The 26,628-nt window shown below is 37.8% G+C and overlaps 1 long non-coding RNA gene across 1 annotated transcript; it reads right to left on the bottom strand.

Moving 5' to 3' along the window:
• Positions 1 to 3,606: 3,606 nt before the first annotated feature.
• Positions 3,607 to 17,514, bottom strand: LOC134415237 (uncharacterized). The gene is made up of 3 exons (XR_010026973.1): positions 17,431 to 17,514; positions 6,045 to 6,114; positions 3,607 to 4,153 (listed from the first exon to the last, which is right to left on the bottom strand). It is a non-coding gene; the product is annotated as an uncharacterized LOC134415237 (long non-coding RNA).
• Between the last annotated feature and the right edge of the window lie 9,114 nt (positions 17,515 to 26,628).

The following is a 26,628-nucleotide window of genomic DNA, read 5'->3' as shown; positions in this document are numbered from 1 at the left end:
ATAAATGCATATTTACATAGACTGCTAACTACTCTGAGCTTCAGTGAACAGAAAGTAAACAGTCAACACTGAAAAAAAAAAAAGACAATTAAATCTGCCTTCTTTGCAGCATTTCATCCCACAGATACGGGGTTCTATAGACCTAGTGTTCTGTAAATAGAGTCAATGGGCAGTTTGGTGCAGTCCTTAATGAAATCATCACCCCTTTCGACATTTAAAAATTTGTACATTTATATTGCAAACACTTATTGCAAAAAAAAAAAAATTCTGTGTGACATTCTGAGATACAGGCTTTTCATACATGGTATAGGAAAATACTGTTAATTAAATGGTTGAAAATTTGATCAAAATTGATGATTTACAAGAATCTTTTGTTTGAGAAATTTATATGCATTTAATAATATGAAGAAGTGTATGAGCATTTGTTAGACTAGTGTCCAGTGCAGTTTTGAAGGAGTCTGGCAAAAAATGCTTTTCACAAAAAATGAAGTGAAAATTGTCCCCTTTTTATACTTTTTGCCTTTTTTTTTCACCTTTTTTTTTTTGTTCAATTCTAGAGAGCAGATTTAAACAGGTTGCCTTAATAGGATAAATATATTAACATTTTATAACTATGTTTGACTTTAAAAAAAACAAAAGAAAAGAAAAAAGATTGGCATTAAAGGAAAAAAAAAGTCTATATTGAATATTGAATGATTGCCAAAATCACATCATTGTTCCATTATGAGTATTTTGAACAGTTCTGTAAATTACAGAAGCAGGCAACAGCCTCCATTAGTCTGCCTCCAAATGGAAGAAGCCTCTCCGTGTATGTTGCCTAGCAGGTTTGGTAACTGCAGGAAGTTTGTACTCTAGAACTATTCAAAACACACCTACACCCCATACAACACCTGGACTTCTCATTTGTCTTGCTTGCCTATATCTGGTTTACCAGTGAACTGGCATCAAAAGCAGCACTCTAATTTTGTTCTCCTGAAAAACAAACATGGTAGTTCACACACTGACCTCAGAGGATGAGCTGCACGGTTATGTCAGCTAATTTTAATCAGCTACATTGCTTCATCTAGCTTTCTCCTTCTGTAATGAAGAACTCTGGCTAGAAGTCATTGAAAAACTGAAACTCATTGTTAGGCTTCCAGGCTAGTTTTTGTGAGGACTGGCATCATTGTCACTTTTCCCCATGCTGCTCCACCCTGTTTAACACCTCACGGCCACAGCTGTTTGGCAGTCCCTTCCTTCCAGATGTGCAGGTGAGTCCTCCAGAGATCAGCTTCTAGTAAGGTGCCCCTTGTGCCTACTCTGAGCCTCTTGCTATCAGGCAGTGATGAAAACCCCAGGCTTTTTCTCCTCAAGTTCATGTGTCCTGGCTATCTGTTTGATGCAATAGGGCCTGTAAGGCTGGGGCAGTTTGGCATTGTCCCTTCCACAATAAAGTTTAGTTTTGGCAAAACTGATATGACTGATGTGACTCACTAACTGAGCCATTTAACACAGAGCAGCATGTCACCCATAAAGCATCAGACCCTAATGCTGCACAGAGCCTTCATCACCATTTCAGAGGCAAAAAGCTCCAACTTAACCCACAAATAACTAAAAAACCTTTATGCAGTTCAATTGCAGCTTTTTGTTGTCTAAATTGTGAGAATTACCCAAAAATCTTGAGTTTCACATGCTAATAAATAATCCAAGTTTGAAAAATTGCAGAGGGTTAAGCACACTAAATAGGTCAGGTTTATTCTGTTAATGCTCATGTTCATGTTCTCTTTCTTTATTGAATACTTGCCCTTCTTTTATCCTTAGGCTGCTATGGTCATTTGTCAATGACAATTTGTTGAGTTTGGATGTGTTCCTCTTCTCAAGAAAAGACTTCAGATTAGATCTGTACAAATACTGAGGCAGCTAACCTTGGGAAGTGTCCACTGACATCACCATTCTTAGCTAATTGCAGATATTCAGGACTCAAGTGGTAAATATTTAACAAGGGGGGTTTCTTTCTCCTCAGTATGACTCCCAGGTACTTGAGACACTGCATTATTTTAAACAAGATGCAATGTACTTTAACCAAGAACTGTCAAACTGTGTGCTGCAGGTGTTCAAACTAGGTTTCAAATCCTATTGAAGCGTATTTGACAAACAAGTGCTATCAGGCTGATGCCTCCAATGCAAAACATTACAACTCCTATTCTGCTAACAAGCTCTATCTTCTTTTCCATGCAAGTTATTTTATAGCAAAGCTATATATTGCCATATAAACTGTTTAGGATAAAACTGGTCTTAAAATCTGGTTACTGGATTTAGCTCTGTCTGTTTTGGCAGAATCTGATGACTGTTTAGAAAGGGAGAGGTGAAATTAAGTTTCAGAAGAGAGGGTTAGGTACACCTATAGTGGTACACAGAAGACTTTTCTGTCAGCTTCATTTTCTAATTTGTAGTGTATATTTTTTTCTCTCTTCATCTTTTGCTGCTGCTCCAAACTTCAAGCAACTGTATGTCTTGTCCTGTCCCCATTTCCTTTGTGGCTTGGCCTTTCCAACCTGTTTTACCTTAAAATTGCAAAAAAAATCCTTTCTTTTCTGTTTTAGGGTTTCTGTGGTTTTAGAAAATGTGTTTCTTTTATTTACGTTCCCACCCAGAACTTCCCCTCCCATTTACTTTTGTCAGGGGCACTTCAGGGCATGGTCAACTCTGAATGACTTACAAATCTTTGCTTTGTTTATCTTGACTTCTTGCTTATCACAGCCTTGTAGAGACACTGAGTCTCCAGAAAGACAGAAAAATAAGGATATTTTACCTTGATGATAAACCTAGGCAACATCTAGTGTTCAGGGTTTCACTATGGAGTTGTACATAGCATCAAACTCCATCTTTTATCTTCTGAAATTTTACTGTTATCATGCTGAGAGTGCACAATTGCAATAACTCTCTTACCGTAGTTTTAAATAATATAATACAGTCAAAAATGCTTTTCATTCTTTGGCCTCTTGAGCAACAATAACAATTTTCCATTCTTTTTGTTCCACTAGCATGCACAGGGCCAATTGTATAGCTCCTGCAAGTCCCATGGTTATGTTTTTTAATTGGTAATTTTTAATAAGTAGATACAGTAGAAAAATAAAGAGAGACATTGGAGTTTCAAATTAAAAGGGAGGGTAAGACTTTTGAACTGAATTGCTTGAAATGAACTGGGAGAGGTGCAAATCAGTCATTACAAAAATTATATAATTTTAGGTCTTAGGTTAAGTTCTGTGAACTGTTTAATGTTATAATTGGCTGCTGCCAAAACCATCAAGTTGAATGAAGCTCTAAGTTTAAAATGTCATAAACTCTCAGCACAAAGATTTATATAACACAGGTATCTGACCTACCACCACATGACAGGAGGTATTTGTTAAGGCTTATTTGACTCTTGCAAAGTGGTAAAGAAACAGACTACAGAAAGAAAACATACATCTTCTGGACAATATCAAAACATTATGAATCTAGTCTGATATCTGAGCAGTGAATTCAGAAAGCTGTGATAAACATAGTTGTTTCTTATTAAAAAATAAGATTTGATACTTCAAGTGGAAAATTTGTGTGTTTATTATGATAAATGAAGGTGGTTAATGTCAAATCTCAGCACTGTGTATTCAGCAAGTCTTTATTGGAACATTTCATAAACTAAGTATACACTTTCTGAGGTTTTGCAGGCATTCAGCGGCTCTAACCCATACACATCTTCCCTATGTCTTTACACCAGTCACCAACAACAAAGTTGCCCTGGATTAGTCTGCATACCACAGCACAGGGTCAGAATATGGTGCCATTTACTGGCCTAAATAAAGCAGTGTTGCATGGGGTGTTGCAGTGAATTTGGGGGACAGGATAAAGGCTGGTAGAAACCACCTTGCAAATGAATCAGGAGGTAACCACTCCTACAAGGAAAGCCTTACAGCTTGGTGATGTATACAAAAAGTTGCAAGCAAACTCATGCAAAAAGATGAAAGCAACATTTTTTGCTTCTTGTTTCATAGTTTTAGAAAAGGTTATAAGTAGAGCACATAGAAGTTATCCAATATATATATAAATATCCTTCCATATTAACGTGGTAAAGAGGAATTTCTCATATCTGCAATTTGTCTGCATGTTTGTAGCTTCTTTGCAATAGTGGAACCTGTATGGGATGACAAAGAAATGGAATGAGGAAAGATGGATAAAAGATTTGAAGTTTAATGGCCAATGAAGCTGCATACTCATCATTTACAATATCATGATACCTAAGGCAGTTATTTTATTGAGGGAAACAACAAAGTAAATAAGGAAGTATTTCTAGCTGTTCTAAAGGTAGATGGACTGGTCCTGTCCTGGAGTTCATGCTTAAATAGCAGAAGCTTCATACAGACCACGGTAATGAAGTGTTTTTATTATTTCCAGTCGTTTCTATGGACACATTTCTTCAAAATAAATGCCAGAAGCCAGTAAGTACCTACTGCCTGTACAGTATTCTTGTTATGAAATCATCCAAGCTTGCATTCATAAAGATGTTTTACTTAAACTCTTCCCAGTTATGCCTCTTACCATTTTCTTCCTCACAAGCACTTCCCTATATAAATAAAAACTCAGTGGATTCTTAGTGGGGAGAAGATGATGGTAGTATAGCTTTACACAAAAGAAGTGAGAGTCACTAAGCAGAGTTTCATTTGCATGTCCTTCTTTATATAAAGGCACTGATAATCAAAGCTCTTAGAAAACTACCTGTCCATCCACATTTACCTTCTCTTCCACTTTATTTTATTCCTGTTAATTAAGTCACTACCAGCAAGTTACATTTCTGCACTTTTGATTTACTCACTGAGACCTTTTATCTCCTATCTTGAAGAACAGAACACTTAAAAATATGATTATTATCTGTTCCTTCCATTCCCCCCTCCCATTTCTTCCAACTCAAAGAAAAATATTTCTTCCAGACAGTCTCCCTCCTGACCAAATTTTCTCCACCCCCAATACTTGCGTATTGTTTTTGTCTCCTCTGGTTGGGTCTTGTTTGGAAACTCATTCTCTTTTACTCTTGACTTTTACCATTTAAAAGTACAGATAGGAATAAGACTGAAGTAAGGAGTCAGATACTCTTCCACTACAGTAAAAGCACCTAATTTTTGTGGCAAATTTCTGCCCTAAATTTAATTTGCAGTAAATTTCATACATCTTTTTGAGGTACACATTTGATTTCAAAAAGTAAGCAAAATGAATTAAAATCCACCAAAAATGAAAACAGAAAATCTGAACAAGTAAATAAAGTGACCAGCTGGAGTGATAACATTCATCTTAATTTCAATTTTCAGACTCCATATTCCTACTCTTTTGCAGTTACATATCTACTGCTCAACTTATTTTTTCTGAATAAACCAGGCTCAGAGAATTAACAAATGCCACAAGAAAGCAAATGTGCATCTCTTCTGTAATTTGTGCAGCAGCCAGTTTCACTTCCAATTTTGTGGGGTCGAGAATAGGTGTCACCTGTAAAACTTATGATTAGCCTAATGTCTGAGACCAGAGCAGAGTTAATGGGAAATATCTGCTCCCTTCTTGCACTGATTTGAGAGGTGCAGGCTGATTCAGAGAAGTCCTTCTGTTTGTAAGGAAGAGAAAAAGCCCCAAACCACCCCAGGACACACCACTGTGCACAAGCCTGCCAAAGCCTTTCTGTTTGCTTTCAGGCGTAAGAAGCCAGAATTATTCTAATAGGATGGAGAGTTCTGACGACTGGCATGCAAATGTTCATAACAACTGTCCCACTTTGCTCCAGTTCCTGTTTATTACTTCTTATTCTTTTCAGTATCAGTAAATCCCTTCAAGGCTTCTGTTATTATTGAAGAGGAGCCCACCTGGGAATGTTTAGGTCCTTTAGTAATAGCCTTAGGCCCAGATCTAATGTCTACTGAAAAAGGATTCACTGCTTAAAGGAAATACTGATGACAATTCGTTAGGGCATCATGAAAAAATCTGTTTCAACTTAGAAATAAAGCTGCTAGATATGTGAACAAATACTGTAGGTTAGCACTTACTGTATACAGACTTCAGGATGCACATAGAGATGTCCTGTAGTCCAACCTTCTTTTAAAAGTTTCCTAAGCCCTTAAAAATAAAAAAGAAAAAAAAAAGAATAAAAGAAAAAAAGAAAAGGAAAGAAAGGAAAAATAAAATTAGTTCATAATGTTTTAAACTATAATATAAATCTACTGATCTGCTATTAATACAGTTCCTGCACTGTCTGAGGTTTGAGACACATATGTGTAATTCTTCAATGGCTTTCTGTGTGTTATCTGGAAGGTCTCTCATTGCTGCTGCATCAATGCAAACCAGACTACACCCAGGCGAACAAAGGAAATTTAACTTTCATAAGTTGGTTTTAAAAATGCATTTACTTTGACTGCATTGAAAGAATCTAAAAAAAGATGAAAAGCATCTTTAGCATGCCCAAAACATCTGGTTTCATATTTTGAGACCGAAAGGAAATTGCATGAAGACTAAAATCTTGTTTTGATTTATATTATTGGAGGGCTGAGAAGCTGCCAGTCATAAAATAAAATTTTATGATGATAAATAAATAAGGAAAACAATCTGACAAAACATGTTGTGGAACAAAGCTCCATTTCAAGTTTAATTAACTGATAACAATGTGTATGATAGAAGAACTGTGCCACCAATTATACAGCTAGTAAACGCATGCTACCAAAGCAAGACTGGCCTATAAAATTCTGGCTAAAAAGGTTTCTCCTGCAGCAAAATACTTCCAAACACAAAAGAGAAGGTATTCTCCATGTAGTAAATCATGCAACAATTAAGACCCACTTTGAAAATGTTTATTAGTCTTTATAGATTGTATGACAATTGCTCTGCTTCAATTGCACATTGTAAATTGCACAATAGCAGTAGTTCCTGCTTTCTAATATGCCTACTGATAGTGCCTGGAGAAGCTGACAGTTTAGAAATTGTTACAGGAAAGATATATCCATGGGGAGACAAGTAAAAAAATAAATGTTTTCAGCTCTGCAGCATTTTGTCTTTTTCCAAAACCTTGCATGCAATTGTAAAAAAGTGTTCCAGCAAGATTATTTTAGAAACATGAAGATCAGCTGCATTCTGCAGGGAGAAGTGATACATGGAAGAGTTCAGCCTCTTTTCTGGTAACAGAGAATCATACATGTAAGAGTTCAACCTCTTTTCTTGTAACAGAGGCTTGCATTTAAAATTGCTACATACTTCCAGTCCTTGTGGTTTAAAGACACTGGGATCACAGCCACAATACGCAGTACAAATCATTAACTTTCAGTTTATGCTATACTATAATTTGCCAGTTACTATACAAAATGCAACATACAAAATACAAGATTTTGTATTATAGATATTATGAATCACTTGCTAAAATAATGCTGACATTTCTGCGGATACGTTAAAAAACTTGGCTCCTATTCTGAGACTATTCCTTTTTCAACTTCTGTAATAATAAACCACATTTAGGAAGCCCTGAATTCAGCTATCTGAAGGAACAGTACATTAACTATTCTGATCACATGCCTTATCACAGCTTTTCACCCCATTAACTGTAACTGAGCAGTGAACTGTTGGCCAGACTACAACCCCAGTACAAGTCCTGCTTGTCCTTTCCTATCTCCATTCCCGCCTGCTGTTCAGCTTAAAAACAAATCTGTCAGAAAACAAACAAATAAAACCCCCCTTTCAAATTGTGTGTTAAAAAAATATAGGAAGTAAATCTTTCAAATGTTTCCCAAAAGAAAACATACAGTGGAATTTGTGTATACTGACAGCAAAGGTTTTCAAACTGAATGGAAAGATATCCTCTGTCAAAGTCAATGCTTAGCAACATTCAGAGGAAGTAAAAAAAGTTGTTGTAAAAAACTTCTCTGATTGTAGGTTACATACATTTACTGCAAGGCAGGGAAAGAAAAGATCAAGAGCATTCTGAAGAGTATTTGCTGCTTTAGTAATAAGCCCAAAATACTTGGAATTTATATTTCCCTGACTTTGTTGATCCACATACAATAATTCTTCCCTTGACTGCATTTTGCTATTGTTTCTTTACCTGTCTTGTTTCCTCTCCTACTCTGCTTGAAATATGATAGTCTTCTCTGTCCTCTAGTTTGGGACTGTTTTTTTATTTCTTAGGTGAGTGTTAAGCTCTCACTTTTTTCCCCAGTTAAAATGAAACTGGGGAGTCTATGCTTCTTGAGGTTTCTTCTAAATACACGTGCAAGCAACTTAACATCCTCTCTCCAGTCCTGGAGGGAATTACTTCTGGCATGTTTCGAATCATTATCTTGAATCTTAATCAGCTGATGAAAAAAAATTAGTTTCATCAGCTGATGAAGGCCCAGAGTAATGAGTAAAAACATCCTGATCAAGACTCCCAGCTGCACTGAACGGGACTCTACAAGTTAGACTAACCCTCACTGCTTTCTGACAATTAATTAATAAATTCCACTCTTCTCTGCACCCATCAGAAATAGAGAGCTACAGGATATTAGATCATATGAAAGATTATTGTGTCCTTCAGTCATTTGGTGTCTTACAACTGTAAATGTCCAGAACAGGTTTTACAAAACTTAACGTGCTTAACTTCTTGAAAATGATCTGAGAATGGATGTTGTTGACTTTGAAATGCAACCCAATCATTGTAATGGCATAAGGATCTTTAAAATATATTAATAACTGATTTAAACTTGTCAGTAAAGTTTGTGGTTTCAGGCATCACATTTTCAAAGAGGAAAACGAAGAAAGACCACTTTTTCATCCCCAAATGGGTTTCCATATAAGGCATACATAATAAAAATGAGAACATATACCTGCTAAAATAGAAAAGTAAAAATAAATTGCAGACAAAATTTCAGAAATGTACAAACAACAAAATTAGAAAAAGGAAAAATACTTTTTAATATTCTGTCATAATAAGTATAGGTGTTCCATATAAATATAGTAAATAAACAAGTTTAACAGAATTATTTGTCTTCAAATCAATCGATTCTTGCAGCTGGTACACAAATATCGGGGGGAAAGAGCCTATAGCCCTCAGATCCCTTTTGATTCCTTGATGCTACCCTGTGTCCAAACAGCCAGTCCTTTCTCTTGGAGTCACAGCTATGTGGCAATTGGCACAGTAATCACACCGTACAGTTATCCCTGCATTAGTGACCTCCAGACTGCATTACTGCAACTCAGACCTAGAAATTAAGCTGTACGACCTGAAAAAGCTCCACATGAGGCAAAACATGACAGAATATCTGCTTAACAAAGCAAATTGCCACATTTATCCACTTCAAGGCTTCCATCTTGATATTTAAACCTCTCAATGTGATATGAAATCTCTGTGCCTCTACCTATAGGATCACCTACCTGGTTATGATGTTCTTATCACTCTGAAACTGTGAAACTGTGGGGGAGAAGGAGAAAATATGAAGTGGAATACTCAGAATCTTTACAGAAGCCACATCAAAACTTCAGGTTTCATATCCTGGTGACAAAAGCTATTAGAAACTGCAGATCTACCTGAGAAGTCATGGCCCTGTGCAAAACACATCTCTGTCTTGTTTTTCCCTTCACCCACACAAATCTGAATCAAGCTGCTTTCCCTCTAATCCAGTAAGAATGAGAAAATGGTATTGCAATTTTCATGACAATGAATAAGGAGAGTGGAAGAAAGGAGGATGTGTTGATCACATGGATCTCATCTGGGGTGACACTAAGAGAAGTTAAACAAAAATAAAATGAATTTCAATATTTCATTAATAAACTCTGCATGTTGATGCATGACCTTATGTGAAAAACTTTGCTGAGTTGTCTGTAACTTGTCCAGCATGCCCCATTAATGATCTTTTTCTGAGCAACATCATGTTCTAGCCAAATCTTCAATTATCCTCTATCTGACCATTACCATATTCAAAAGAAGAGACAGAAAAAATAAAATGCAAAGCAGAGAGAAAACTCCACTTAAAAAGCCTGAGATTTCTCAAGCGCTGTAAAAATGTACCACTCAGTTGTAAGGATGAAGGTAAAAAATGTCCCCAAGGCAATCAGGAGGTTTGAATTTCTTGGATATAATGCTGACAATAGCCAAATAAGACTCTCATGATCTGAAATATAATAAATATTATTGCTAGCAATGTCATCGTTATTGTATATGCTATTAAAAAAATAAGGATACAAAAATGATGCGGTTTTTACATGCTAAGTGCTACAATAAGCAGCATATAAGAATCAGAAAATAAAAATCAGAAATAAGGATTGGACTTTTACAGATTTTTTTACCCTGATTTGCATTCTGTGTCATCACACTGGCTGTTGTGACATTGCATATCTAATCAGGCTAGAACTGGCTGCTTTTAACTAGAATAGGATCTGAGACTGCTAATTTACCCTTGTTATTGACTTCACAGACTCTTTCAGCAGCCTTATGACTTGGTTACAGGGGTCTCCACCTGGCTGAGATCCCACTTGTGTGCCTATGATTTGACAGTCTTTATTCGACACCTGGATATTTCACTTGGAGACTGAACCACTCCAAGTGATTCTGGAATGACCACATATGTTTGTACATGTACAGCACTCAGCACTGACAGATAGGGTGTAAGCCTGTCTGTCTGGACTCCTGGTGTTATAGTGGCTCAGAGCTCTTTCAGCTCAGCACTGTGATAGTTCTCAGTCCCAAAATGATAAACTCCTGAAGATGATTTGCAGCCATGCTTTTCCACTCCTTACTTTGCTAGGGATGCTATTGTTAAATTCAGTGTCAGCAGAAGCAGCTACCTCTGTCACTTATGGGATATCAGCTGAGGTTATTTAATTTGATGCATCCTACTGCTTTTGCCTTGGCATTTCTGAGTTTCCCTGCAGTTATGCTGTTCCACCTGTGATATATCTACCTGTTATATCAGTCCTCTCTTCTTTGACCCTTTTAAGTGATTCCTTATTATGCATTTTAAAATTGGGAAATGAAAAAAAAAAGAAGAACTCACACAATGAGCACTGATACCCTGATACCAAATTGTGTCTTTATAGTAAAAAAAATATTTACAGGAGACAAAGGAAGATTTGTTGTCATGGTCTCATGTCTAGCCTTAATGCTACACACTCTTAGAGTCAGAATAGCTAAATTCTTGATATTTTCATGGAAAAAGTATCCTTCTGCAGAGGAATGCTTTGTGCTTATAGCTCAATAATTAGACATATGAATATACCTCACAACTGCAGAAATTAAGAGAGAGCAATTTAATGCTGTTAGTCCCCTTGATACTGTCTGGGTGGCAGCAGGTGTTACAGTTGGGACTACTAGATAGATAATATGTCTTCACACATGGGAATGTGACAGCATACAGAGCAAAAAGCATGCCTCATGGAAGGTGCTTCCTTACTCCCTTCAGTTGAAAACAAAGTAATGCAAGTCTGAAAAAGGGGAAAGTGCTGTGAAAGAAAGGTAAATAATTGCCCCTCTGGGTTTTCATACACAACTTACCTCACATGTGCAGCAATGCCTGAAGCTAATCTCTCAGTACTTTTTGTAGCTCCAGTTAGAGTGATATTTGGCAGCTGCTAGATGAATCTGGCTTATCTGTTGCCAAATGCATGCAGTACGTGTGTGTGGCAACTGCTGTCTTCACCAAAAAAAGATTGGTTCAACAGTATTTGTCGTATTTTCCTTCTACTATTTCTACCCCCAGGAATATAACATTTCTCTATTGCTAAACATTTTATTTTTCAGGTTTTTTCTGGCTACAGTAGCAGATCCTGAAGTGCTGCACTGTCCCTCCACACCTGTGGTTTGGTCTCAGTCCAGCGGCTTCTCTGCACACATCCCAAACTTAGCATAAAACCACTTTCCTGCTTTTCCATCCAATAGACAACTGCTTTTTGAAGTTGTCTATTATCATTTTGAATATTCTGTTTTTCTACTTGCTGAAGTATAGTGTCTGATAATTTAAAGAAGAGTTCACCCACCTACAGGGCTTTCCACCATATAGCCCTACTTGCCCCACAGCTCAAACTGGTAACTGGTGGGTTACCAGCAAGCAACTGGTGTGATTCCCAGACCACTTCTGACTGTGTGGAAAAAGTGCATTAAAGCTAGCAAGGGCTGCCCATTTTTTACAGATGCCCCTTCTGCTGACCAAATTCAGTAAGAATGTAGAGGCTTGAAACAGCTATCGCAGCCCATTTTTGATAGCTTAAACTGGTCAAAAGAATCATGTTTTAAAAGTGACTATCCCTGTCACACAGAATCTCAGAATCACAGAATAAGCTGAGTTGCAAGGGGCCCTCACAGGACCACACCCAAGAGTCACACCATGTGCCTGAGAGCATTGTCCAAAGGCTTCTTCAGCTCTGCCAGGCTTTGTGTTGTGACCACTTCCCTGGGGAGCCTGTTCCTGTGTCCAGCCACCCTCTAGATGAGGAACCCAGCCTAAGCTTCCTGTGACAGCTTCAGGCCAGCCCCTCAGGCCCTGTCCTTAACAGAAAGCTTGGGGTAGTATTTCAATTGTAGAGATTTTAAATTTGACTGAAGCCCATTTTTTGTTGGCTCAAACCCCAACACTGGTTGGGATCACCAGGTACCCTAATCCATACTACAACAGACCAGGAAAGCTGCAGGAACCCTTCTGGGTCTCCATTCAGTGCCTGGAGTAAGAAAGGTCCTGTGTCCCACAGAGCCATGGCAAGGGATTCTCCCAGGCTTTAAGGAGAAAGAGAATCAAACAAATCTGCCAAAATTACAAGTTTCTGAATTTCAAATAACAGCAGACATGATCTTGGTTGTCTTGCAAGGGTGCAAGAAGGCCATCTGGGGTCAAAGCAAGATGTTGCTTGTAGTCTACCTTTTTAAATCAAGTATATCTAAGAAAAGGAGTATGAGGAATTGAGCTAATCCAGATTTTCTGGTTATATTCAATGCTTGAAATAAACATCAAGAGGTCCTCTACTTCCTTTGTAACCTTTTTTCAGCTTTTCTGATTTTCAGAGGCATCCACACTTCCACAGACTTAGGTTAATAGTGGATATCTTAATATTTTTAAGGCAAAAAATTTGAATTGAAAACTAATGCTAAACAGAAATAAGCCACCAAAATGTCATACTCCGTCCAAACTTCAACATTAAAAGCCTGATTGGGAAAAGAGTATAAGTACTCCATAGTATTTTTGCAATCCTAATCTCTCTAATTTCCTCTACTCGGGTTAAAGTAGTCAAAATGCAGATGACTTTTCAGTGATTGCCAGCCATAGCAGCAAACATAGTTTGCAAAAAAGCCCACATTTTATGGAGACAAACAGCAGGTTTTTGTAGGTCTTATCCAACTAAATTAAACACTTTTATCCCAGCTTTCTGAAAGCAGATGACTAGAGAACACTCTTCCGGAGCTGTCCTGCCTGGTATCTGCTGATATTCATGCAGTGACAAAACTATTTTGACATATGGAACTATGTACAGTAAATTGAAGTCCCAGTTAAAAATAATGATACTAATTAGTTTTAAAACGTGGGTGATAAAAGCTATATATGCCAAATGGAGTAAAAGACAAGTTGATGAGGGAAAAATGCTTTTAAGAGAGTACCACTAAAACCTGTGTCTGATCTTTCATGAGACTAAGTCCCTCTTGAAGGGAATACTGAATACTTGGTGTGATCACCATGGTCTCCAAGGCAAGCATAGCAACATCATGCAATGTGTTCTTAGTTTTGGCCCTGGTCCATGTGTCACATTTATAAATGGCTGCCATGAACAATGACCAGGGTATGTCTCTTTTCTATCACAGTGCTCCTACTCTCAGAAAACCTGTGTGGAAACTTGCTGCACTCCAACCTTAATCCACACATGATTTAAATGATCACATGAAAAAGTTCACAGGGTTCACGTCCACATGGACAATTGGCTCTTTATCACCTAAAACAAGACATATGGAGCCTAATGTAAGGGCTTCTATGGTTATTGGATCAGGTCCTGAGGTGAAGAAACATACTGGCATGTTGAAGTAGAAAATAGCAATGAGCAAGTCCTGAGAAAGAACAGTTTGTGAAAATGCAGTCTCTATGAGAAAGTCTGTCCTTGAAGTCACTCTTTTCTAAATGAATTATTTTCCCACAGTAATCTGGTAAACTGTCTGTTATACATTGAAGTTTGCCTATCTATAGAAAGAGACTTGAAAAACTCTTGAATGTGTCCAAAAAAATACTGAGCTAAGTTGATCCCTCTTATGCATCAGCAAGTAGCTCTGTGTCACTGCATGAACATCCCCCTGTAACACTCCTATCTGCAATGAGAAAGGAACAGCAAGTCAGACGCTGCTCTTAGCAAAGTCAATAGGAGCATTTATGTTGATGTCAATGGGAGCGTTTACATTGATCTCAAAGGAAGGAAGATTGCATCACCAGCAGAGAGATGACATGATTTCTTCCAGAAATGAATCTAAAGTACAATAAAATCTGTAGGAATGTCACAGACCTTCTTTGCTTGAGCTTGCATATGTTTTAGAGGTAAGGTTCTGATATGAGTTTTAAAAATGTGGTGTGGTGTTCTTTGCATAATATCCAGGCCTATTGTCTGCTCTCATTTTTTACATAGAACACACTGTAAGCATCTGCATTTCATCACTTCCATCTTAAGGAAGCTAGTTCTGTTCAGGTGGTCTTTTACATTACTTGAATAATGTATATAATGAATGAAAAGTAAGTTCAAATAGGCTTTACAAGAAAGCCCTCTACTGATATACACAAGGACTGATCAGAAGGTTAAATGAAAAAAAATAATGGCCTATAACCGGCTTCAAATATTTTAAGCAGAAAATGCATGTAAGTTGTCTTAAAAAGAAATGGTAACTATCTGATTGGATTAATGCATCTGTATAATTAAACATGTACAAACTTTAAAGGATAAAGATACTATGGGTTCTTAGCAAAGAACCCATCCTGTTCAATCAATGCCATCTAAGTAAAAAGGTGATAATAAAAAAACAAGTAGTCATAGTAAAAATAAACCTTTCTTCTGCAAGCACTTTAAGTAAGGCTCCTCAGAGGCTTCACATATTGTGGGACTTAGAGATAGCTATCTCCATCTGAATTATTTCAGAGAGCTTAACATACCTCTGTAGATTGTGGAGGAGAGTTTAAAAATTAAAAGAGTAAAGAAAAAGAGCATTAAAACCAACACTGAACATTTTTCTCTCTCTTTTTTTTAAACTTCTGAACTGATTTTTCTGAAGATTGGGATCATCTTCAGTACAAAGCAGGAAGAAAAGTGGAAATTCTATTTTCCCCATCCTTCCCAGCCAACCTCAGTAATTCCCCAGTTTCTATTGCATATTGGCTTAATTCCTCCTTTTTTTTCACTCCAGTCTGTAGACGGTATGCTAGGGAAAGCATGACTTTGTGTCCAGTTGATGATTTTCATTCACTGTCTCTGAAACAAATGTGAAGATGTGTTAGGTTTGATCAAACACAGCCTGGAACAAAAAATCTCATGCTTTGGATAGGTCTGAACCACCTGTGGGTCCCAAGGTGTGCCATCAGGCCTTGTGCAGACTTTACCAATGAATCCTGTGGTAGCTGAAGGTAGGCCAGGGCAGAGAACCCTGACTGCTTGTTTTGTGTTTAACAGATTATTTAAAGTGCCTCCTTTAGCAGAAGTCAGGAAGCAGAACTAATAAGCATCATGTTGGAAGAAGGTAGAACTTGAAGCCTATCTCTTTCTATAACCTTAGTCCTGGGAAAGGTTCTGTTAGGGAGACATGGGATTGAGAAGACTTTCCTAATGAGCAGTGATCATCTTCCACATTGTCAGCTTGCCAGGACAGGATTTCATTTCATGTTTTAAACCAATGATATCTGTATAGCCTCACATCATACTTTAAGTAAGAAGGCAAGGAGGATTTTAATTAGCAAAAAACTGAATTTCAGCAAAGAGATGTAGAAGCAATTATTTACCAACACTGTGTATGTGACCATAATGTAGGAGGGGGAAATGTCCTTACAAGTTCTGTTAGTACTAGACATTTCAGAATCTTGGCTACAACATTGTCTTCATCTATATTCCATTTATAACATTTGCAGTGTAGGAAATGTGGTGGATGAAAAGTAGTGTGTAGGTAGGTAGCAATGCTGTGCAGTTGGATGGCTTTCGCAGCAGTCACTCCTTTAAAAGTACACACATACTTGCACACAGTTCCACCCATAAAGTTCCCCTTTATAATTTCAGGAAGAACTGAGTAGAAGCCCTTATTTTTAGCAATTATTGGTTTCTAATCTGCTAGAACCAGAAATCTACACTGCCATTAATTCATCTGCAGACTTCACACTGCTTTGAATGGGAGTCATGCAGGAATGGACGCTTCATAGCAGTTTAAATGAAATAAGCTTTTGCAATGAAGAAATGAACACTGAAGCCAATCTAAGCCAAGAAAGGCACATTGACATCCTGACTGAGAGCTGACCTAAAAGGATAGAACATCAGGTGCAATTGTAATTTTTCAGTTTTAAGAGACAGATTAAGTACTGAAAGCAGCTGGCAAAACGATAGAGATTATTTACAAGTATTCTTGTCTTTTTCTTGAGCTAGGTCTTGCTCTGAAGGTCAAGAGCAGCCCCACTGCTGCTGAAAAAGAACTTTATGGACATGAGACTGAGCCCATGCCACCGGTAAAAGTTACTGTTTTAGTTTGGCCTTTGTATAAGAGCCCTTCAGTTACCCAACACCAGCCTTCTAGACCATCTAACAAAATGCTGAGAAGGGCAGGCTGAAAACATCTGCTTTTTCAGTAGAAGTTTCTCCTGCCCTGACTCTCAGTGTTCCTTCAAGAGCACTGAGTTTATTTCCCTAAGGAACAAGTTCCTGGACTTATGGTTTAATGAACTCCAGGAAATTGTCTGTTCACATGTCACGGCAGCTCGCCCTCCCACTCAGTAACATCTTAAAGCCAAAGAAGTGCTCTGTGTCTGAATGGGCAAAGATTTCTCAGTGAAGATCTGTTTGCAAGGGTAGACATTTTCTGTCTGTCCCCACAAACTGTGATAGGAAGTGAGTGTGAAGAGCAGCAAATAAATTCAGATATTGCACTACCTTTCAGGGGAAAACTCAGTACATATTTGTCCTCAGATCAGATCACAGTGCAGCTCTTGCCCCAAACTCAACTCGCCAGCCTACTGCTGTTGTCATGAGATCAAAGAGGGATTAGGAATTAAGTGCAGTCAAGATTAGGAGTTTCTTAATAATCTTGGAGGATATTATAAGTAACTCTAGGTGAAGGCAAGTGAAACTTCTGTTTGACTTTCACGAAGGAAAAGGGTCAGTATCTCTTCATGATTGTAGTACTTAATATTACTTTTATACGATAACATTGCACATGATACATACATGACTGTGCCTCTTAAAATATACCAATTTATGAGTACTTACCTCCTCAAAATCAGTCTCCTTTAATGTTCCATGTAAATCATCTCAAGATTACCTCACATTTCATGAACCACACAAAGTCATAAATGGATCCTGAAAAATGAAAGATGGAAATATTTTTCTAATTATGGTCCTTTCATACAATAGGAAAAAGAAAACCAAACATATCAAATCTAAAATAACAAAAACAAACAAATGCCCCCCACTCCCAAAACAAGACAGAATATTATTGTCAAGATTTCTTGCCCTGGGAGTGGTCTTCTGGATAGTTTCTTATGAGGATTTTAACTTCTCAGTGATGGAACACAATAATTGGAATAAAATAATTGAATTTCTGGATAGAAAATGTGACACACATAAGGACAGGTTTCTGTCAAATGCAAGCACTCTTTAGTTTTTGAAACATCCCTCTCCTAAATGCTGTCATTAAAGACTAAATTTTTGTCTCTTGCAACAAAAAAATGTAAATGTATCTAGTGAATAGATTTACATTGGTTTTATTATACTTTTATTCAAATAAGCTTCACAATGTTACCTGGTTTTGTCCTATCTGATATCATTGTTTGGAGCATGCTTCACAGAGGAACTGAATTAGGAAAATCATACCATATGAAAAATGATCATTTTGAAATAATATTACAGCCTGAGAAAACATTGAAAGTCACTGTCTAGCACGCCTTACAAACATGAAATCAGACTGAACCCAGGACAAAACCCTGATTTATAATAGATTGTCATACTTTACACTCCAATGGTCTTTTTAAACTGTAAGACACTTGGCAAACATGAGACAAGATGTTATAATGTACTTCCTCTCTGTTTCATGGCAGTTTTTTTCCCAAGCTGCTGATAGAGTAATTGATAGAAGGAGGTGAGTAACCTTTCTAATTTCATGAATGGAATCATGATGCTGTTCAGTCTGGAGCTTAAAGAAGGAACTTAGATTGATTTGTGGGTAAACTGTGAGATAGTGTCAGAAGAATAAAAAAGCAATTTTTTAACTTTCCTTAAATTACACTTTAGATATCCAAGGATTTGTGATTTCACTAAACAAGTTAAAATAATTTACAGATAAGTGAATTTTTCTTAAATGGAAAGTTTTTCTGCTGTTTAAGAAATAATCAGGACTATGCTTGTACCAAAATGAGGTGTGTGCAGTGGTTATTGCTGTGAGAGGCTGCATTTCCTGGTCAGATGCAGAGTGTGGGAGGGAAAAAGTTCTGCTTTAAGTGGAAGAGCTCTGTTTTTCCATTGTCCAAATTCATTCATTCCTGCACAAGAGCGGGACTCACTTCACTTACCTTGAACCATCTTAATGTTAAATGTTTGTTTTAAGCTCATCATCTAGGCTGCCTCTATACTTAATGGGTACCCATAAGCACTTCCAGAAGGCAATCATCCTAGCCTAAAATAGCTATCTTTGATAGCAGTTTATTCCTAGCTAAATTAGCCACCTTAAACTGCTTAATTCTGGTACCTAAATCAGGTAAAATGAAGCTCAAACCAAGAATTAGCAAAGAATAGCAAGGCCAGTGAAAGCATCAATACTTGCACAATGAGAACACAAACATCTGTTGAATAAAAAACATAACAGTCCAAAGTCTTCTGTGAAAGCAGAAGAAAGTCATGCTTAGCAAATGTGCCTGGGCTGGTAGAAACATCTGGGCAGGAGTCCTCATGCTGCAAGATTCTTATGAGCAATGAAACGTTAGTGCTGACAGAAACGTCCATAGTGAATAAGCCAGTGAAAGCTTTTACAGAAAAGCAGAACTAGTGCTTTAAAAAAAACCCCATATTTTACATTAAACTATAGTTTGTATTTAGTATAACTCCACCAGCAAACCATGTCAGGTCTTCAACATGGAGGAAGAATTTGTGAAAATACTTTGTCCTGATCCAGCCTTCAAAGCTTCTACATTTAGAGCAATAGAGCTAATGAGATAAGAGGACTACGATGTGTAGAAGAGTCTACATACCTTGGGCTGGGTATGAGCCGGCAAGAGGGGAATGTATGTGGTATGAAACCATGGTATGGCTTCTGGGCATGAATAATGTGCTGCCCACAGCTCTGACACACAAAGGATGACAAGATTCTTGAAAAATAATTCAAAGTTCATATGCTCTGTAAAAAAATTACTTGCCTGAGGAGATGAGTTTAGAAGTAGGAAGACAAACCCATGTCCTTGGGAGATTGGTGAGAAGAGTAGTGGAGTATGGTGAAATACATTACTCAGCAGAGGTTTCAAAGGCACAATTTTGCATTTATGTGGGAAAACATTGCTTTGTGAAGTGTAGTTGTTAATATCAAAGAGCTCTAAATGGAACAATGTCTGAGTCTCCTTTTGTTTACAGAGCTGTTAGCAAAAATACCTAACAAACATGGTGCCCTTAAGTGACCAAACATGACAGGGTTTTCTATGGTCACTGAGTGCAAAGGCCGGAGCACTTGTTCTGCACACTGTGGAAGAAGAGAGTGTGTGGGAGAAGGGATGCCTCATTGGGAGAGGCAGGCACAGTGTGGGGCTGCTGCCTTCACACAACACCCAGAACAGGTCTGGCCCACATGTTGTTGACTCGGAATGGAGACGATGCACCACTTTATACGCTTGCGCTGTTATGTATGGACTTGAGAGCAGAGCTTGGTTCACTACAACTGTTAACACTGAAAGCATAGGAATCTTACTTCAACAGCCCAGAAAAGCCAGGTGACCGGTCAATCCCCAATGCATGCTCAGTCTGAGATCAATGAAGATGGACAGCAATCGCTGGGTCAACTACTCATTAAGTAGGTGTTTCCAAAAAACACACAACAACACAGTCTCCGCTTCTCTCTTTCCATAGACTGGAAAAGAAACTTTGGACTAGATAGCCATCCCTTAGAAAATCAAGAACAACATTAATCCAGTCCAAAATACTATTTTAAGGCAAAGATGTATCAGTAATTTAACTACAAGTGTTTTTCTAAAGCTCTTGTGGTTTCCCCAAGCCAAATGTCACAATTCCTGGAAATTCAGTGCTCAACTTAAGCATAAGAGGCAACTCAAAGTGTTTGGGTAGAGAAATGCAGTGAAGACATATGAATAACTTTAACTGCTCTCTGAAGTACTGCACAGAAATACACAGTATGATTGTAGTGCCAAATTAGATCAAATGATTTGCAAAGCCATATTACGTTACTTTTTATATCTCACAAATATCCAGGCACAAATAAAACTTAACAACTTATTCCCATACATTTTTTATACTAATGAGTTCCTTGCTTTACTTACAAGATTTAAATAGAATTTTATACATCGTTGCTGATATTAATTTGGTTATATGTTGTATCAAGTTACATTTCATATGTCAATAAACACACACTACTGTAGTAAGATTAAAGCTGAACAAAGAAGGAATATATTCATATACTCATGCATAACGCTTGAGGGAGACAATAAAAGGAGAAATCATTTGTATGGTCTAAAAGTAGTATATCAGCCATTTTGTGGCCTTCTCCATACAGGGAGAGCCCCACAGAGTGTGACAACAGAGGAAAAAATGACACAATTGACTGAAGTGTAGCATTTTTAAAATAAGTTTGTGCCGAGAGCAAAAGGAAAGAATATATTCCTCAATAGATAACTTGTGAACTTGTGTCCTTGGAGTTTAAGGGCCATGAGATGCAAGAATCATTTTTATGGTATCATTTTTCTTAATCTGGTTAATGTTTGAATAGGAGATAAATAGCTTTATAATGAATAATAATAATTATCACATAAATAATTGCTTAAAGCAATTTTTTGGCTGTCTTGGAAATTAGGACATCTAAATTATCTTAAGAATAAGGAGATTCTGACAATATATAAAAGTATCTTGAGGGAATGTCTAAAAAATAATGAACTAGTGTCAAAGATTATATGTCAGTTGTGCCTGTGTTTCATGTTGCTAAATGAGACAGGATGGCATGCTGGGAATACGTTTTAGGCTTTCTATTACATATGGGAGAGTACAAATTAATGAAAGTTTAAGTTTCTGAAGAGTGTATATACTTCTACTGGAAATGTTTATTTAAGCATTAAAAGTGACCCAGTGGAAAAGGGCCTGAGGATGGTGGTTGGCACCTGTCTGACCATGAGCCAGCACATGCTCAGGTGGCCAAGAAGGACAATAGCATTCTGGTCTGCATCAAAAATAGTGTGACCAGCAGGATGAGGGCAGTGATTGTCCCCCTGTTCTCGGCACTGATCAGGCCACACTTTGAATCCTGTGTCCAGTTTTGGGCCCTCACTACAAGAAAGACACTGAGGGGCTGGAGTGTGTCCAGAGAAGGGTCATGGAGCTGGTGAAGGGTCTGGAGAGCAAGCCTTATAAGGAGTGGCTAAAGGGATCTGGGGATGTTTATCCTGGGGAAAAGAAGGTTCAGGGATGTCCTTATCAGTTGAGGGTTGTGGTAAGGTGGGGTTTGGTCTCTTCTCCCTGGAAAACAGCAGCTGGACAAGAGGACAGACTGAAGCTGTATGAGGAGAGTTCCACTCTGAGCAGCAGAAAGATTTTTTTCACCAAAAGGGTGTTTAGGTTATTATCTGGAATTATCTGTCCAGGGAGGTGGTGAATAGTTCCATCCCTGGAGCTATTCAAGAAATGAATGGACATGGCATTTAGAGCTATGGTTCAGATGAGGTAGTTGTGTTGGGTCAAAGGCTGGTCTTGAACATATTGGAAATAATTTCCAGCCTCGGTGATTCTTTGAAAAATGCAGACTGAAGAATGTAAAGAGTAATTAGACAAAAGAGTACATAAATTGGGAAAAAAAGCATTAAAATCTTATTTATCAGTGTTCAAAGCTATGGAAAACTACCACTGAACTGCTGTATTCACAAGGGTCATTCAGAATTAGCATTATAGCTGCAGTGAGGTTACTGATGTGCTGCTTGCCCAGAGAAGGTTAAATTACTTTTACATAGCTAACACCTTTTAACTTACAATTTTGTTGTTTCTTTTAAATGCACACAAAATATTTTTTTCATAAGAAGACTGAAGAAATCATGAGTCATACATGACAGCTGTCAGTTAAGCATTGCTAGAAGACACCCAGATACCATATTGATGGAAGCACTCCAAGAAACTGAAGAGAACAGTCCTGTGCTATCAGGAAAACTGATGTGATGGCCTAATAAATGTTTCCTGAATTTTAATATTTGAGGATTTATGATCTAGAGATGACTTATACCACAAAAAACCACACAGAACTTATAGGCTACTGACAGTAAGAAAGATATGATAGGTTTAAAATGTGACTAATGGTAGAAATGTAGGGGGGAAAGTGAATACGCTCGCATGCTGACACGTGTAAGGGTAAGTATCCTTTTCAATTCATTAAAACAGGAGAAACCAAAAAATCACCTAACCACAAGTATTCCTTGCACTACATAGCAAAACTGTGATTTCCAAACTACATTTAAGGAGGTCCTAACATAAAAATTTGACTTCAAATTCAATTTGTACTGTGCATTAATGAATTGTTTGGGGACACTCATTTTGGAAAGCATGAAGCTGTACACTTAACACAGACACACCAGTTCAGTCCATACTCTTCCACCATGTGGCATGAACACTTTGTATGCCATTTCTATATATCCTGTAGAGACAGGGTGTTCCATTTGTGACAAACTCGTTGATGGTGGAATAGCATCAAAGGTAAGGAAACTTCTTCTGCTACTTTAATAATGTGGCATGTTTTCACCTTTTTAGGGGTTTGAAAGGAACAACAGTGATCCTCCCTGGTCCCTTTGAGGATTTTGGGAAGACTGTGACAAGATTGTATGGGAAGGATTAGGCCCTTGTGCAATTCTAAGAAGCTGTTTTGATCTTGGCAATGAGAGTGTTCTGCAGGGCTTTGCACTGTCACCCTAGAGAGAAACTGAAACCAGAGAAATATGAGAAACTCAAGAGCAGAAAAAATGATTGCTATACTCAAAACAATAGCCAACAGTCCTCACTTATTTGCTTCTGGTCCATATATGGGATTCACTGGGATACAGTTGTGACAATAATTCTGAGAAAGGTATTGTCCTTTTTATCATTATCATCTTTTGCAGTCAAGGAGAAAAATACTCATTTGTGAATGGTGATGCAATTGTGTCAGAGCAACATAAGCATAAGCATACCACAGTACCCTCATCTCCTCCATGACATGTCCTGAGCTGGACAATTATCTGTCTCTTTCCTTCTCTTCTTTCCACCATGTTTTAACCCTAACTGTACCTTCCTACCATGTCTCTTCCAATGGCTCTGATGCTCACATGAGTCCATGGTAAATCAATTCAGAGTACTGATTAGGCAAAAAGTGAACTCACCAAAAATTGTGGATGAGGTTCAGCCAATGCAGTAAGCTGAGCTGCCTCACAGAAGGGTCAGACAAGAGCCAGAATGGGTACCAGAGAAGAAAGCGGGCAAGGACAAGAGACAGAGCTGCCTCTTTTGTGGGTAATAAATTGTTTCACCAGCTCAGCTCTCTTATTTTTCACTGTAAGCCTGGTAAATACCCTGTGAGGTAATGATAAGTTCAAAGGGTAGAGGTTCTAGATCTCTGTGACAGTGTTCAACCAAAATTAGAGCTTTCCAAAAGTTTCAGAGAGCTAGAAACAAGTCACAAGTGCCTGATCACAAGAATATATGACTAAGTTGAGTAGTGAATTGGTATTTTTCCCTCTCAGGGAAGTAAAATGCTGAATAACACACTTCACACATCCGTAGAGCCACTGCCAAAAAAGGACATTCTACATAGTCTATATTATAATCTAAGTATTCCAATAGAAACGTTCTCAGAGTTGCCTTCTGCCCACCTAAATCTACCTTAACTTTAACTGTAAACAAAAAGAAGGGAAAAAATTCACCTCACTGGTCACAATCTTCATGGATCCTCTCCTCCTCTCCCAATTCCCCCAACTCAGAAATTCGATTTGCACTTCCTTCTTCATGTAAGAAAACCAAATAACTACTACTTTTTTTCTGGTCTGGGCAAAGAGAAGTGAAGTAAATATTTGTGATCTTAAATTTGACTTGGTTTAGTTTTAAACAGCAAAACATTTTTTTCACCATGTTTTAATGCTCTTATGAAAAGGAGTGAAGCTCTCACAACTGAACTATATGGCCAAATTATAAGTTTCAAATGAGAAACTGTTTTACATTGAAAAATATGAATATGTTCAAGATATTTGAAGAATTTCTACCAACTTTAAGCAAGACACGCCTAAACATGATCTTATGATAATGTAACATTTTCAGTATTTATGTATGTCTGTTTTCTGGCCAAGTGCAAAGGGTGCTAGAATTTATCTGCTCAGTCTCAAATTAATCATGACAGACATTAGTTGTGAAATATTTGTGGGACTAAATTACTTTTCTGTGCTGGGATGCCATGCTTATTGCACAATATTCATCGGGAATATAACTGGCCTCTTAGAAAATCTTAGAAAATATTTGTGTCCTTGGGAGGAGCTTTTGTCTGTGCAATTCATCAAGGGAGCTACTGGATGGAGAAAGAGTTTGGGAGTTTAGGAACTGGGGATCTGTTGTATCTTCTCATCAGCTCAGGATCACAGTGCCAAGGAAGGAGGCTGGTGATTTGTCAAGAGCTCAGCTCAGAATCAACTAGAACTATATCAAAATAGTCCTAACTCTGGAATATTTCATTCTCAGTTTTGATAAACTGGCATGTTTCATTGGATTAAATCCTTCAGTTGAGAATTCAGGTGAACTCTGCTACAACCAGTCAACTTCAGCTGGAGTAGGGACCCTGAAAATATCCATGGCGTTCTTTTTCATTTGAAAACCACCACCCATTTGAAAACTGCATATGTTTTTTGACTGTTCATGCTCACTGAAGGGTTGAAAATGAAACAAGTCAGCCACACGTATCCCGACCTGCTGCTAAGTATCATAGTAGTGGGAAGCTCAGATTAGTTGTCCACAACTCCTCTGCCGCAGTGACCTCCAGTGGGAAGCAGCAGAAAATGGGAAAGTGTATGGGTAGTAAACCAGCATTGCCAAGTTCAGAAAGGTCACAGGAGATGCATGACTCTCAGTAGCTGTGTGCAGGAATGGGGGGAGGAGTGTGCGCTGAACGGACTCAATCACTGGCATTGTTCAGACAAGAAGGCCTTAGGAGGCCCAAGGTTCATGCCAACACAAACTCAGAGAATCACAGTTGCTCTGGGTCTCAAAGTTGAGAAAACAAATCCCTGTTAAACTTTTAGTTATTATGGCACTAGTTTATAGTGTGCTTCAACTCCCCTGGGGCTGAAAGGGCCTTTCATGGCTATTGTTTTCAACTTCATTCAAGCTCAGGGCTCTAAAGATAAAACTTGAAGTAAAACAAAACTCTGGCCACAGTTTTCTACCTCAGTGAAGTATTCTCTTCTCCTTGGAGGTCTCTACCTGCCTACCTACCTCTTTTCTCCAATTAGGTCAAAATGGTATTTGTCTTGCATGGGTGCTTACTGTGTCTACCAATGTGGCTATTTCTCTGATCTGATTACAGGAGATGAATTCTCTTCCCCACTCATCTCATCTCTGGCTATGCTTAATGAAGAAAAGGAGAGCTTGCTGCTGATAACAAGAGATGCTCAAGCTGCTGTGAAGCCTCTGCTTTTTACTGCCCTTAACAAAATTTGTTTGTGAATCACCCATACAGAGCATAGTGTGCTTCTAAAAATGCTTGAAATTAATATTCCAGAAATTAATATAAAACACTATGATGTTGGAATCCCATTTGCTATAATAAAACACCTAAAAATTACAATATGCTTAACTTCTGCAGTGAACACATGCTTTTACTTACTATTAAGCCATTTATCATTTTTAATACTCAGTGTAATTTCTATGTGACTGTAGTCTTCCTGTAGTTTCTCACTGTATCATTTTATGGCGGTTTCTGTTCTGTTTAATATTTGCTTATTTTAGTTTAAATCCCTGGAGCAGAACCTACAAACCAAACAAATACTCATAGAAAACAGAGAGCAGCTCAAATGTCCTTGGAGACACTCAATTTTTTGTTTGCTACTATTTGTCATCCTCTGCTCAGAGAGAGATCAACAGTTTTTAGCACACAGATCAATATTCTCTTAACCCAGACCTAATCTAAGGAGAGTTTCCCCAGGTTTCACCTTGGCCTACTCCTATGTGCCATAGTTGCCCTTTTTTTCAGCAATAATTTTGTCT

Source organism: Melospiza melodia, chromosome 2 (assembly GCF_035770615.1).
Source record: "Melospiza melodia melodia isolate bMelMel2 chromosome 2, bMelMel2.pri, whole genome shotgun sequence".
Classification (NCBI taxonomy): Eukaryota; Metazoa; Chordata; class Aves; order Passeriformes; family Passerellidae; genus Melospiza; species Melospiza melodia.
This window is presented reverse-complemented; position numbering and strand designations above follow the sequence as displayed.